The sequence below is a fragment of the Staurois parvus genome, unplaced genomic scaffold (assembly GCF_062004578.1).
Source record: "Staurois parvus isolate SC_StPar_1 unplaced genomic scaffold, SC_StPar_1.0 ptg000264l, whole genome shotgun sequence".
NCBI classification, from domain to species: domain Eukaryota; kingdom Metazoa; phylum Chordata; class Amphibia; order Anura; family Ranidae; genus Staurois; species Staurois parvus.
In genome coordinates this window covers 8,307,848-8,317,484 of record NW_028318060.1, presented here as the reverse complement: position 1 = coordinate 8,317,484, position 9,637 = coordinate 8,307,848, and positions in this window count along the sequence as shown.

The window sequence follows — 9,637 nt, the reverse complement described above, 5'->3', positions numbered from 1 at the left end:
TTATTCCTAAAAATTACAGCCTACAATAAAAAACTACATATTTCCATGCAAAAAAATGGTACCACTTTCAGCACAAAAAATTGGAAAGAATCATACCGCCGAGGAGGTTAAATGACAATTCTGCGGTCATGCAACTCTGCCCCCAAATGAAATGTATGTCCATTTTTTCCCACAAATGGAGCTTTCTTTTGGTGCTCTCCAGAGGATTTACCCCCTTATCCCGACCAGGCCATTTTTTTTTTTTGCAATACTGCATTGTGTTACTTTAAATGACAATTGCGCGGTCATGCAACGCTGCCCCCAAATTAAATTTTTGTCCTTTTTTCCCACAAATGGAGCTTTCTTTCGATGGTATTTGATATTTTTTGCTCTATAAACAGAAAAATACCGACAATTTTGAAAAAAGAATATTTTTGACTTTTTGCTATAAAACATGTCCAGTAAAAAAATTAAAAATAAAATCAGATTTCATCATAAATTTAGGCAAAAATGTATTCTGCTACATTTCTTTCCTAAAATAAATCCCAATATGTGAATTAATTGGTTTACGTGAAAGTTATAGCATTTACAAATGGAAGTATATATACTGGAATTTTTATTTTCTATAGAAGTAATGGTGGCGATCAGCGACTTATAGAGGGACTGCAAGACTGCGGCAGGCATTCCAACACTCGTTGGAACTGACTAAGGCTACATTCACACTAGCCTTGTGTGCAGGCGGCAGAGAGGCGTTTGGGAAGCGTTTTTACCGCTTCCCAAACGCCTCTGCCAATTCTGCACATTACAGCACATGGTGCTGTTCTAACAGGAGCGTTTGCGTCGCGTCGCGTTGCGTCGCAGCAAAATGGACGCCTCTGGTCGAGTCAGGAGGCTTTGAAGCCTCCTATTCTCGTCTATGGTGCCGCTCCGCAAACGCCCGGCCGGCGTTTGCGGTGCGGTTGCGACGCGGTTGCGGGGTGTTTGCGGAGCGGTAACACCACTCAAATGCATTATAGGCGTTTGTGGGGCGTTATTAACGCTTGGCAAACGCCTAGCAACCGCCGCTCAACCGCGCATGCGGCGTTTGCGGAGCGTTTGCCGAGCGTTAAAAACGCTCCGCAAACACCGGACCAACGCTTGCCAAACGCTATAGGGGCGTTTGGCAAGCGTTGGCAAAACAGCCTAGTGTGAACGAGCCCTAACTGCCACTGACATCCCCAGTGACACTAAGTCCTCATGCACACTGGACGTTTTTACAGTGGCTGTTTTTGGCCTGTGACGTTTTTTTCTACAGCTAGTAAACTCCCCAGCATGTTATTCTATCCATGCACATACAGACTGTAATCAATGTTTTTTGGCTGGGACATTTTTTGCCTGGAAAAAAACCCCAAGAATAGTGGGTCTCTAGAGTCGTTTTTTAGCTGTAAAAACGCTGAAAAATGCGGCAAAACGTGGTAAAACTCCGCAAACCAGCGTGTTTTATGTTTTTTTGACCAAAAAAATGCTAAAAACGCAAACGCAGAAAAACACCGCTAATCACGGCAAAATGCCAATGCAAAAACGCTAAAAATAAGCTCACCCACACCCCCTCTCTCTCCTCATTGGCTCTCTGGCTCAGCCACAGAGGAGGGAGAGTCACCAGAGAGCCGAGGCTCTTGTGCACATTGCTGGATCGCGATGGGGCTCAGGTATTTCGGGGAAGGGGTTACTGCACACAGAAGCTCTTTTCCCTTCATGCATTCCTTTACAACTACTTTAAAAGAGAAGTATGGACTTTAAGGAAAAATAAATATTCTCACTTAGATGCAATGCAATTCTGCATCTGTCCCCTGCCAGTTCTGCAGTGAGAACTAAGTAATCAAACACCGCTGATTTCTCTGTTCTCCCCTCCACTCTGAGCAGAGAGCCATGACTGTCAGTCACCGGCTCTCTACTCTGTCCCTCCAGCACTCACTGGAGCACTGGGCTGTAGAGGGGGCAGGAGAGGCTGGCTCAGGCTCTCAGTGGATCACTGAGAGGCTGAGCCAGGTGTCGATCCAAGCTTCTGGGTGGGTCCCATGCATATGGTTGAGATATTTTTAGAGCCTGAACCTACAGGAAAAAGTATAGCCAAAATAACTTTGGCTATACTTCTTTAATGCATTCTATGCATTAAGGTGCAAAAAAACTTCTGTGTTCTGCTCTCTTCCCAGCCCATCTTACTTGCGTGTGTGTGTGTGTGGGGTGTGTGTGTGTGTTGAGTCTCACTCTGTATGTGGACAAACAGAGAGTGTCTCAGGACTGAGCCCACACAATTGCCCCCAGAGCACCGGGGGCAGCAGGGGGGTGGTGTCAGGAGTGCTGATGGGGACCCTGAGAAGAAATGATTTGGGGCTGCTCTGTTCAAAACCATTGCACAGGGCAAGTAGGTATGACAAGTCTGTTATTAAAAAAATGTAGGTTTGCAATCACTTTAACTGCTTCCCGTCCACCCTATAGCAGAAATACTGCTACAGGGTGGCACGGGTGTGCAAAATCATCTATATATACATGATTTTACAGTTCCGGGTACCTACCATTCACAGCCTTGGCTGTCAGTCACCGGTTCCCGGCTGGTGATTCCCCACTGGAGAGGGACCTATATGTAAATAATACAGATCTCTCTCCTGTCAGCTTCTGCACACTGTTTTGTAGAGCCATACAAAGCAGTGTGCTTACTGTGTAAAGCACACAGAGCCCGCATAGTAAAACAGCACACGCTACACAGTTAACCCTTTGAACACCCCACATGTTGAGCCCTTCCTGCCCAGTGTCATTAGTTCAGTGTCAGTGCTTTTTATTAGCACTAATCACTGCATTGGTGTCACTGGGGATGTCAGTGACACCAAGTCAGTTCCCTCCATAGGCGTTTTTAGAGCAGTTTTTGCTATGCTTTATGAGAGTTTTTAAAGGACACGTGACTTAAAAACTGCACTAAAAACACTTCACAGAGGTGTTTTTCAGGTGTTTTTCAGACGCTTTTCAGGTGTTTTCCATTGATCTCAATGGGAAGAGGCATTTTGGACCGTTTTTTTAAATTCACCAAACATGCCCCAAAGATGCTGCAAGCAGGAGTTTTTACACTGCACCACAAGCGCAATGACGCAGTGTGAAAACATACATAGATATACGTTCACATCCTAGATTGTAAGCTCCGAGGAGCAGGGCCCTCCTATCCCTCTTGTATTGAACTTTATTATTGCTGTACTGTCTCCCTTTATATTGTAAAGCACTGAGCAAACTGTTGGCTCTATATAAATCCTGTATAATAATAAGAATAATAAGAATACATAGGGAAGCATTTTTCCTGAGCTTTTTAGGCGCTTTTTTAATGCAAAAACGCTTAAAAAAACTCCTCAGTGTGAAGTAGCCTTACTATGCTGGACCCAGCTCCCAGTAAAAAAAATCTTTCTTTCTGGAGCTCCTCTTTAAAGCAGGTCATAGACGGGTCGAAAATCGGCCAATTTTTTTTTAAAAAACCCAGAAACATCGGTCGTTCGATCGGCCGACGTTACCACCAATGTTAAAAAAATCGGCCGATTTTTGACCCGTCTATGGCCGGCATTAACCCCATAACTTCTGTCCCTTGCAGAGACAGGGGAGCACACCATACAATGTGACAGCAATACAAATACATTATTTGGATTACAATGTTTTTATTTGAAAACAGATGTTTTTATTTGGATACTAATGGATACATTTGTTGCAACCGCAAGACTTTTTCATATAAAATATAATAGCGTACTTCTTCTTCTTCTTCTTCCTCTTCCTCTTCTTCACCTTCCTCTTCCTCCTCCTCCTTCTCTTCTTCTTCTTCTTCTTCTTCTTCCTCTTCCTCCTCTGCTTCCTCCTCTTCTTCCTCCTCCTCTTCTCAGATTTTTTATCAGTAAAACGATCGATTGATTTGCCTTTCATTGTCGGGAAAATCAGCCGATCATCAAAAAAATGTGCAAAAACCCCCAAAAATGGGCAACCAATTAACCCACTAACGGTGCGAAAATCGGCTGATTTTCGACCCCTCTATGCATAAGGGTGCATTCACACCTACAAATGCACCCTGCCTCTCATTAGATGCAAGAACCTCAGCAGGGTTCCTGCAATTAGCTGCTAGGGAAGGCATTCCCATTGAAAGCATTGGGAGGCTACCGCCTCCCCCAGCTAATTGCAGGAACCTCCACTGGGGTTCTTGAATCTAATCAGAGGCAGGGTGCATTTGTAGGTGTGAATGCTCTCTATATACAGTAAACAAACACAATAAAACTCAGTATATAGGTACTGTAGAGATACAACCTAGGCATGTAAATTTACATATGTGTCAATTTGAGGCTTTGCCTAAATGAAAAGATCCAAAAATTCTCCAGGCAAACAACTAAAAGCAAAACTGGAATACTCCAATGTGAACTGTCTTATCCACTTTAGGATTTGTAATTCTGTGCAGCTGTCTTTGCGTTTCATATATTTCTGTGTGACAGCACAGTCCACAGGGTGACATCACTTTCTACAACATGGAGAACAGCGGTCACACCTACTGCCAAATAAGTGAAAAATATACCTTATGGATGGAAGGGAAAAGATCACCCCACTGGCAAGTGAGAAGAGGGTAGCATGAGTCCACGAAATTCCAGTGTCAGCCAATACAAGTGAAGGGATGGACGCTGCTCAACCGACCCCAGGAGTCCAATGTTGAGGAATGGCCTCAGCCGCCATTCTGGCCACACCCCCCGATGTGTTTTACCCCGCCCACTGGGGGCTTGGTCACAGAGGTCTCTGTGAGGGAGCAGTCCCATGCTGATAAGTCATTAGCTCTCTCCTGCTATCATTGTGTTCTCTGGCAGCACATGTGCATGCAGCACAGCCTCATTGCCCCTCCCTTCCCCAGAGTGCTTCTGTGCACAGGATGACAGGAGGCTGATATCAAGACAGATTCTGAGATTTTTTTGCTAACTGTACGTAAAATCACATTTACATATTTTTAACCACTTCAGGTCCGGTCACTTTTACCCCCTTCCTGTCCAGGCCAATTTTCAGCTTTCAGTGCTATCACACTTTGAATGACAATTGCGCAGTCATGCAACACTGCACCCATATGAATTTTTTTGAGACAGATAAAACTTTATTTTGGTGGTATTTATTCACCACTGGGATTTTTATTTTTTTTGCTATATAAATTAAAAAGTCCAAAAATGTTGAAAAAAAAAGTGTTTTTCTTATAAAATTTTGCAAATAAATAATCTTTCTTCTTAAATCTTGGCCAAAATGTATTCAGCTTCCTTTTTAGTAAAAAAAGATAACCCAAATTAGTTTATAACCAAAAATTATAATTAAAAAAATGTTTTTTACATTTGTATTTATTTTTATATTATTATTATTATTTATGGTTTTTTTTCCATACTGTTACCCTAGCAGTACAGTGTCACCATAGTGACACTGTACTACTTGTGGGGGGTGATGAAGATTTTTTTTTTTTTTTTTTACACTGATTGCTTTTACACCCATAAAGACTGTAAAGGCAATCATTTCCCCTTCTCTCTGGCTGCATTCTTGCAGCCATTGATAAATACTGTGAGAGCTGTGATTGGTCACAGCTTGTCCCACGGCACAAGGCTGTTGTGCATAGCTTTGTACCATGTGACCTCTGTGATCATTCACAGATTTCACAAGTAGTAAGCAATGATGTCGGGAAGTGACATCTTGTTTACTACTATTCATGTGATCACTGATTGACCAATCAGTGATCACATGATCGGGACCTCCTCTGGACACAGTGGGCACCGGATTGTTGCTCTGCATGCTCCCAGGGAGCGTGCACAGGCTATAAATGGGGGCTCCATTTATGAACGGTTAGATAATACATAACTATATGAAAATAGCCTTTTGAGATGTATCTGGAGTTCAGCTGTATTATATTTAAAATTATATTTAAAGGAAAAGCATGGCCAAAGCTCTTTTGGCACTACTTCTACATGGGTCACAGGAATGCACTTCATTCTGCACTCCCGTGACCCACATTCAGCTGACTGAAAAATAGTAAACTATCATAGCATAAGGGAGTGCTGTCTGCCAGGGAGCAGAGGATATGGTACATAAAACTGCTTTTCCTGTCTCCCAGGCCTAAATGAGCGAACCTTCACCACAAAAAACGATTTATTCACACATGACTCCAGCTCACTCCCTGTCCCACAATACGATAAAATGCTTTTTGTTTTTTGAGTGTTTTTAACATTTTTGTTTATGTGGTCGTGAGAATGACGTTACATTCCTGGTGCCTATATAGACTCCACACTTGCGCAGACATGCCAAAGGGCTCTGATTTTTCTGTGGGACCTGGCCAAGGCCTTTGCCATTTCTTACTTTTGTGTAGATGAGAAAAATATTGCTCTCTTGGTGCTTCACAATGCATGTGTGCCACCAGATTCCAAGCATGTGCAGATGTGATAAAGGTCTCTGTCTGGCCTTCAGGACCTGGCAAAGACTTTTACCAATTTTTTCTTTCGTCTTGGCAAGAATGACATTGGACATCTGGTGCCTCACAGTGAATATGTGCCACCAGATTCTATGTCTACACAGATGTGCTGAAGGGCTTTGCTTGGCCTCCAGGACCAGACAGAGACCTTCAACACATCTTCTCATGCACAGGGTTTTCCCCACACATAGAAGACACAGCAGTTATGGAGGTCCCAGATCCTAGGTTGTCTGCACATGCATAGGAAAAGTTGTGCTGCAGGTCTCTGCTGGGTCCCAAAGGTCACTAGAGCCATTCAGTACATCTGGACACAAATTTTTAAATGTAGCAGCACTAGTGATGGTAGTGGTGGTGGTGGTGGTGGGGGTTAAGCCCTCTGCAATGAGGATTTTTACTTTTTTCTGAAGTTGGGCTTTAATTTACACTTGTAAAAAATAGACAGCAAAACATTTTTTCTATGCAGTGATTAGTGATATCACAGCTGTAAAAAAAATACCTGGAAAGTAGGTGCCACCCTGTAAAATATACCATATCAGGAGTTATTAGACTTCTATATTGGAGGGTAAAACACGGTTATCTGGAAAATATCGGTTTTAATACAAATCTGTCAAGCAAGATCACAGTGATACAATGCAGCCTTAAATGATAAAGATATAACTCTGTGATTGTCAAGTAATAAGCAGTGGAAAATCAGTGATATTTTATATGTGTATATATATATATATATATATATATATATATATATAATTTAAAAAAAATTTTTTTAATATACTTTCTGTTTATACAATCTGTAAGTTTTTATAAGAGAAGCGGAATGAACAAATGAACACATGCATAGAAAACAAAGAAATATTTTCACATAAGCATTTGCTTATAATTAAAACAGTAGATCAGCAGGCACAGATCGTGGAGATAGAATGACCCTTAATTCTCAGGAAATACCCACAGAGACAGGTCACAACGATTGCTTGGAGAGATCAGAGCAGACACAGCACTACATCTCTATCCTGGAAGCTCAATTTCTGTGCAGTCAAATAATGCCTTTCCTTCTCACAGATCAATTGTACATTTTAACTTTGAATGCTGTTTAAAGGTATAGTTTTTGTACTGCAACCAATACAAATGATTCCAGTTTAGCAGGAAAAGAGCATTACATTTTTATGCATTCCTTACGAAATATGGTCATGAGTTTAAATTAAAGAGGAAAACTATTTTAGCTGGAAATGCAAGGGACTGAGAAATGTCTATATGTAATTTTCCCCTAGCACAGGGCTGTCAGATGCCAACGCTACTTATCTCATACCTTAAGTAGGAACATCCAAGTATGTAGGAAATTTTCCTTCTTGGTAGCAGGGGTGTATTTACTGCGAGGCAAACAAGGCATTTGCCTAGGGCGGCATTTTTAAGGGGGGGTGGCGCCACATCCCGGCAGAAGTGCGGTTAATTCTGGAGCCCCAGCCACTTGCTAGGGATTCAGATTTTTTAAAATACTTGACAGAGCGGTGGGCGGATCCCAGGTGCATGCAGGGAAGGGGAAGGGTCCCGCTATCAGGCAAGCTCTGGAATGGCGGTGTGTGCCCGGACATGTGGGGTGGAGGAGGTTTCCAGCTCTTTGCTGAAGCGGCTGCTGCCACCTGTGATCCTAGTAGAGATCTTCTGACTGCCTGATACACGGCTAATCATTCTGGCTCCATGTAGAGGAGCTGCAGGAACAGTGAGACCTGGGGGAATTGGTAAACCTAAAGTGTATTTAATGGGGGAATTTGGGGGTGATCAGAATGGAGGGATCTATGGGTGTGATCAGAGGGGGAGTGTGGTCAGGTTGGCATTATATGGGGGAGAGGTGTAATCAGATTGGTGGTATGTGGGGGAGGGGGTGCGATCAGGTTGACGGTATGTGTGTGGGGGGGTGCGATCAGGTTGATGGTATGTGGGGGGGCGATCAGGTTGATGGTGTGTGTGTGGGGGGGTGCGATCAGGTTGACGGTATGTGGGGGGGTGCAATCAGGTTGATGGTATGTGGGGGGTGCGATCAGATTGGTGGTATGTGGGGGGGTGTGTTCAGGTTGGCAGTATGTGTGTGTGTGTGGGGGGGGGTGATCAGGTTGGCGGTATAATGGGGGGGTGTGATCAGGTTGGTGGTATTTGAGAGGGTGCGATCAGGTTGGCAGTATGTGGGGGGATGATCAGAAGGGCAAGCACTGGGGTATATGTATGGGTTGGATTCCTCTGGGATAGATGGGATAAACTTTAGAGCATGCATATTGGGATGGAGAGTATCCAGGACAGGTGCCAGCATAAAGCTGCTTAGGTTGTTGCAAGGTGGGTTCATTTTTTCTTTTTAATTTGCAAGAGGGGGCGCCCAATTTATGTATTGGCTAGGGCAGCACAAAAACAACACACACCACTGCTTGGTAGTGATGATCAACAACTGCTACATAGCATGTGTGAAACAATTCAGAACTGCAAAGGGTAAAGTGAATCTATACCTCAAACTTTTTTTTTTTTTACTTTTGGATATAATGGAGAAAGGTTAGAACCCCTGTCAGGTTTTTTTTTTACTATCCAGGCCTCCACAATGTTGGCCATTCATGTTTCAATTTATTTATTTGATCAATGAACAATCAGAATGGCAGATAATTGAATAGTCATAATTTCCCATTCGATCGATTTAGATTTGATTTAGATCAGAATCGAATTGATCAGCCAGGGCAGAAAATGATCAATTATTTTGCACTGATCCTTTGTTCATGAATATGATCATATTTTTCAATAGATCAGATTACAATATTACATAGTGGATTGTAACTTAAAATCATATTTTAACTATTGATCGACATCCACTTCCCCATGTGTGGCATATCAGTTGAATGGGCTGTTAATTATAGACCGATTTTTTTCTATCGGAAATGGTCAGTCAGTAAATACAGTAAATCAATAATTTATGGACGTGCGTATGGCCACCATTAGACAGATTTTCTATCTCTTCGTGTTCTGGGACAAACTTTTACCAGACAGAAGGTGATGGAAAGTCTTTACCAGGTAAACAGACAACAATAAAAAGTTATGGAAAGTGGAAAAATAGCACTGAACCCATAGGGTTAGCTCACTGGCACGGCTATCCTAAAGTATTGATGTTGATGTAAATGATCTCCCAGGCACGCTGCTTCTGCACCC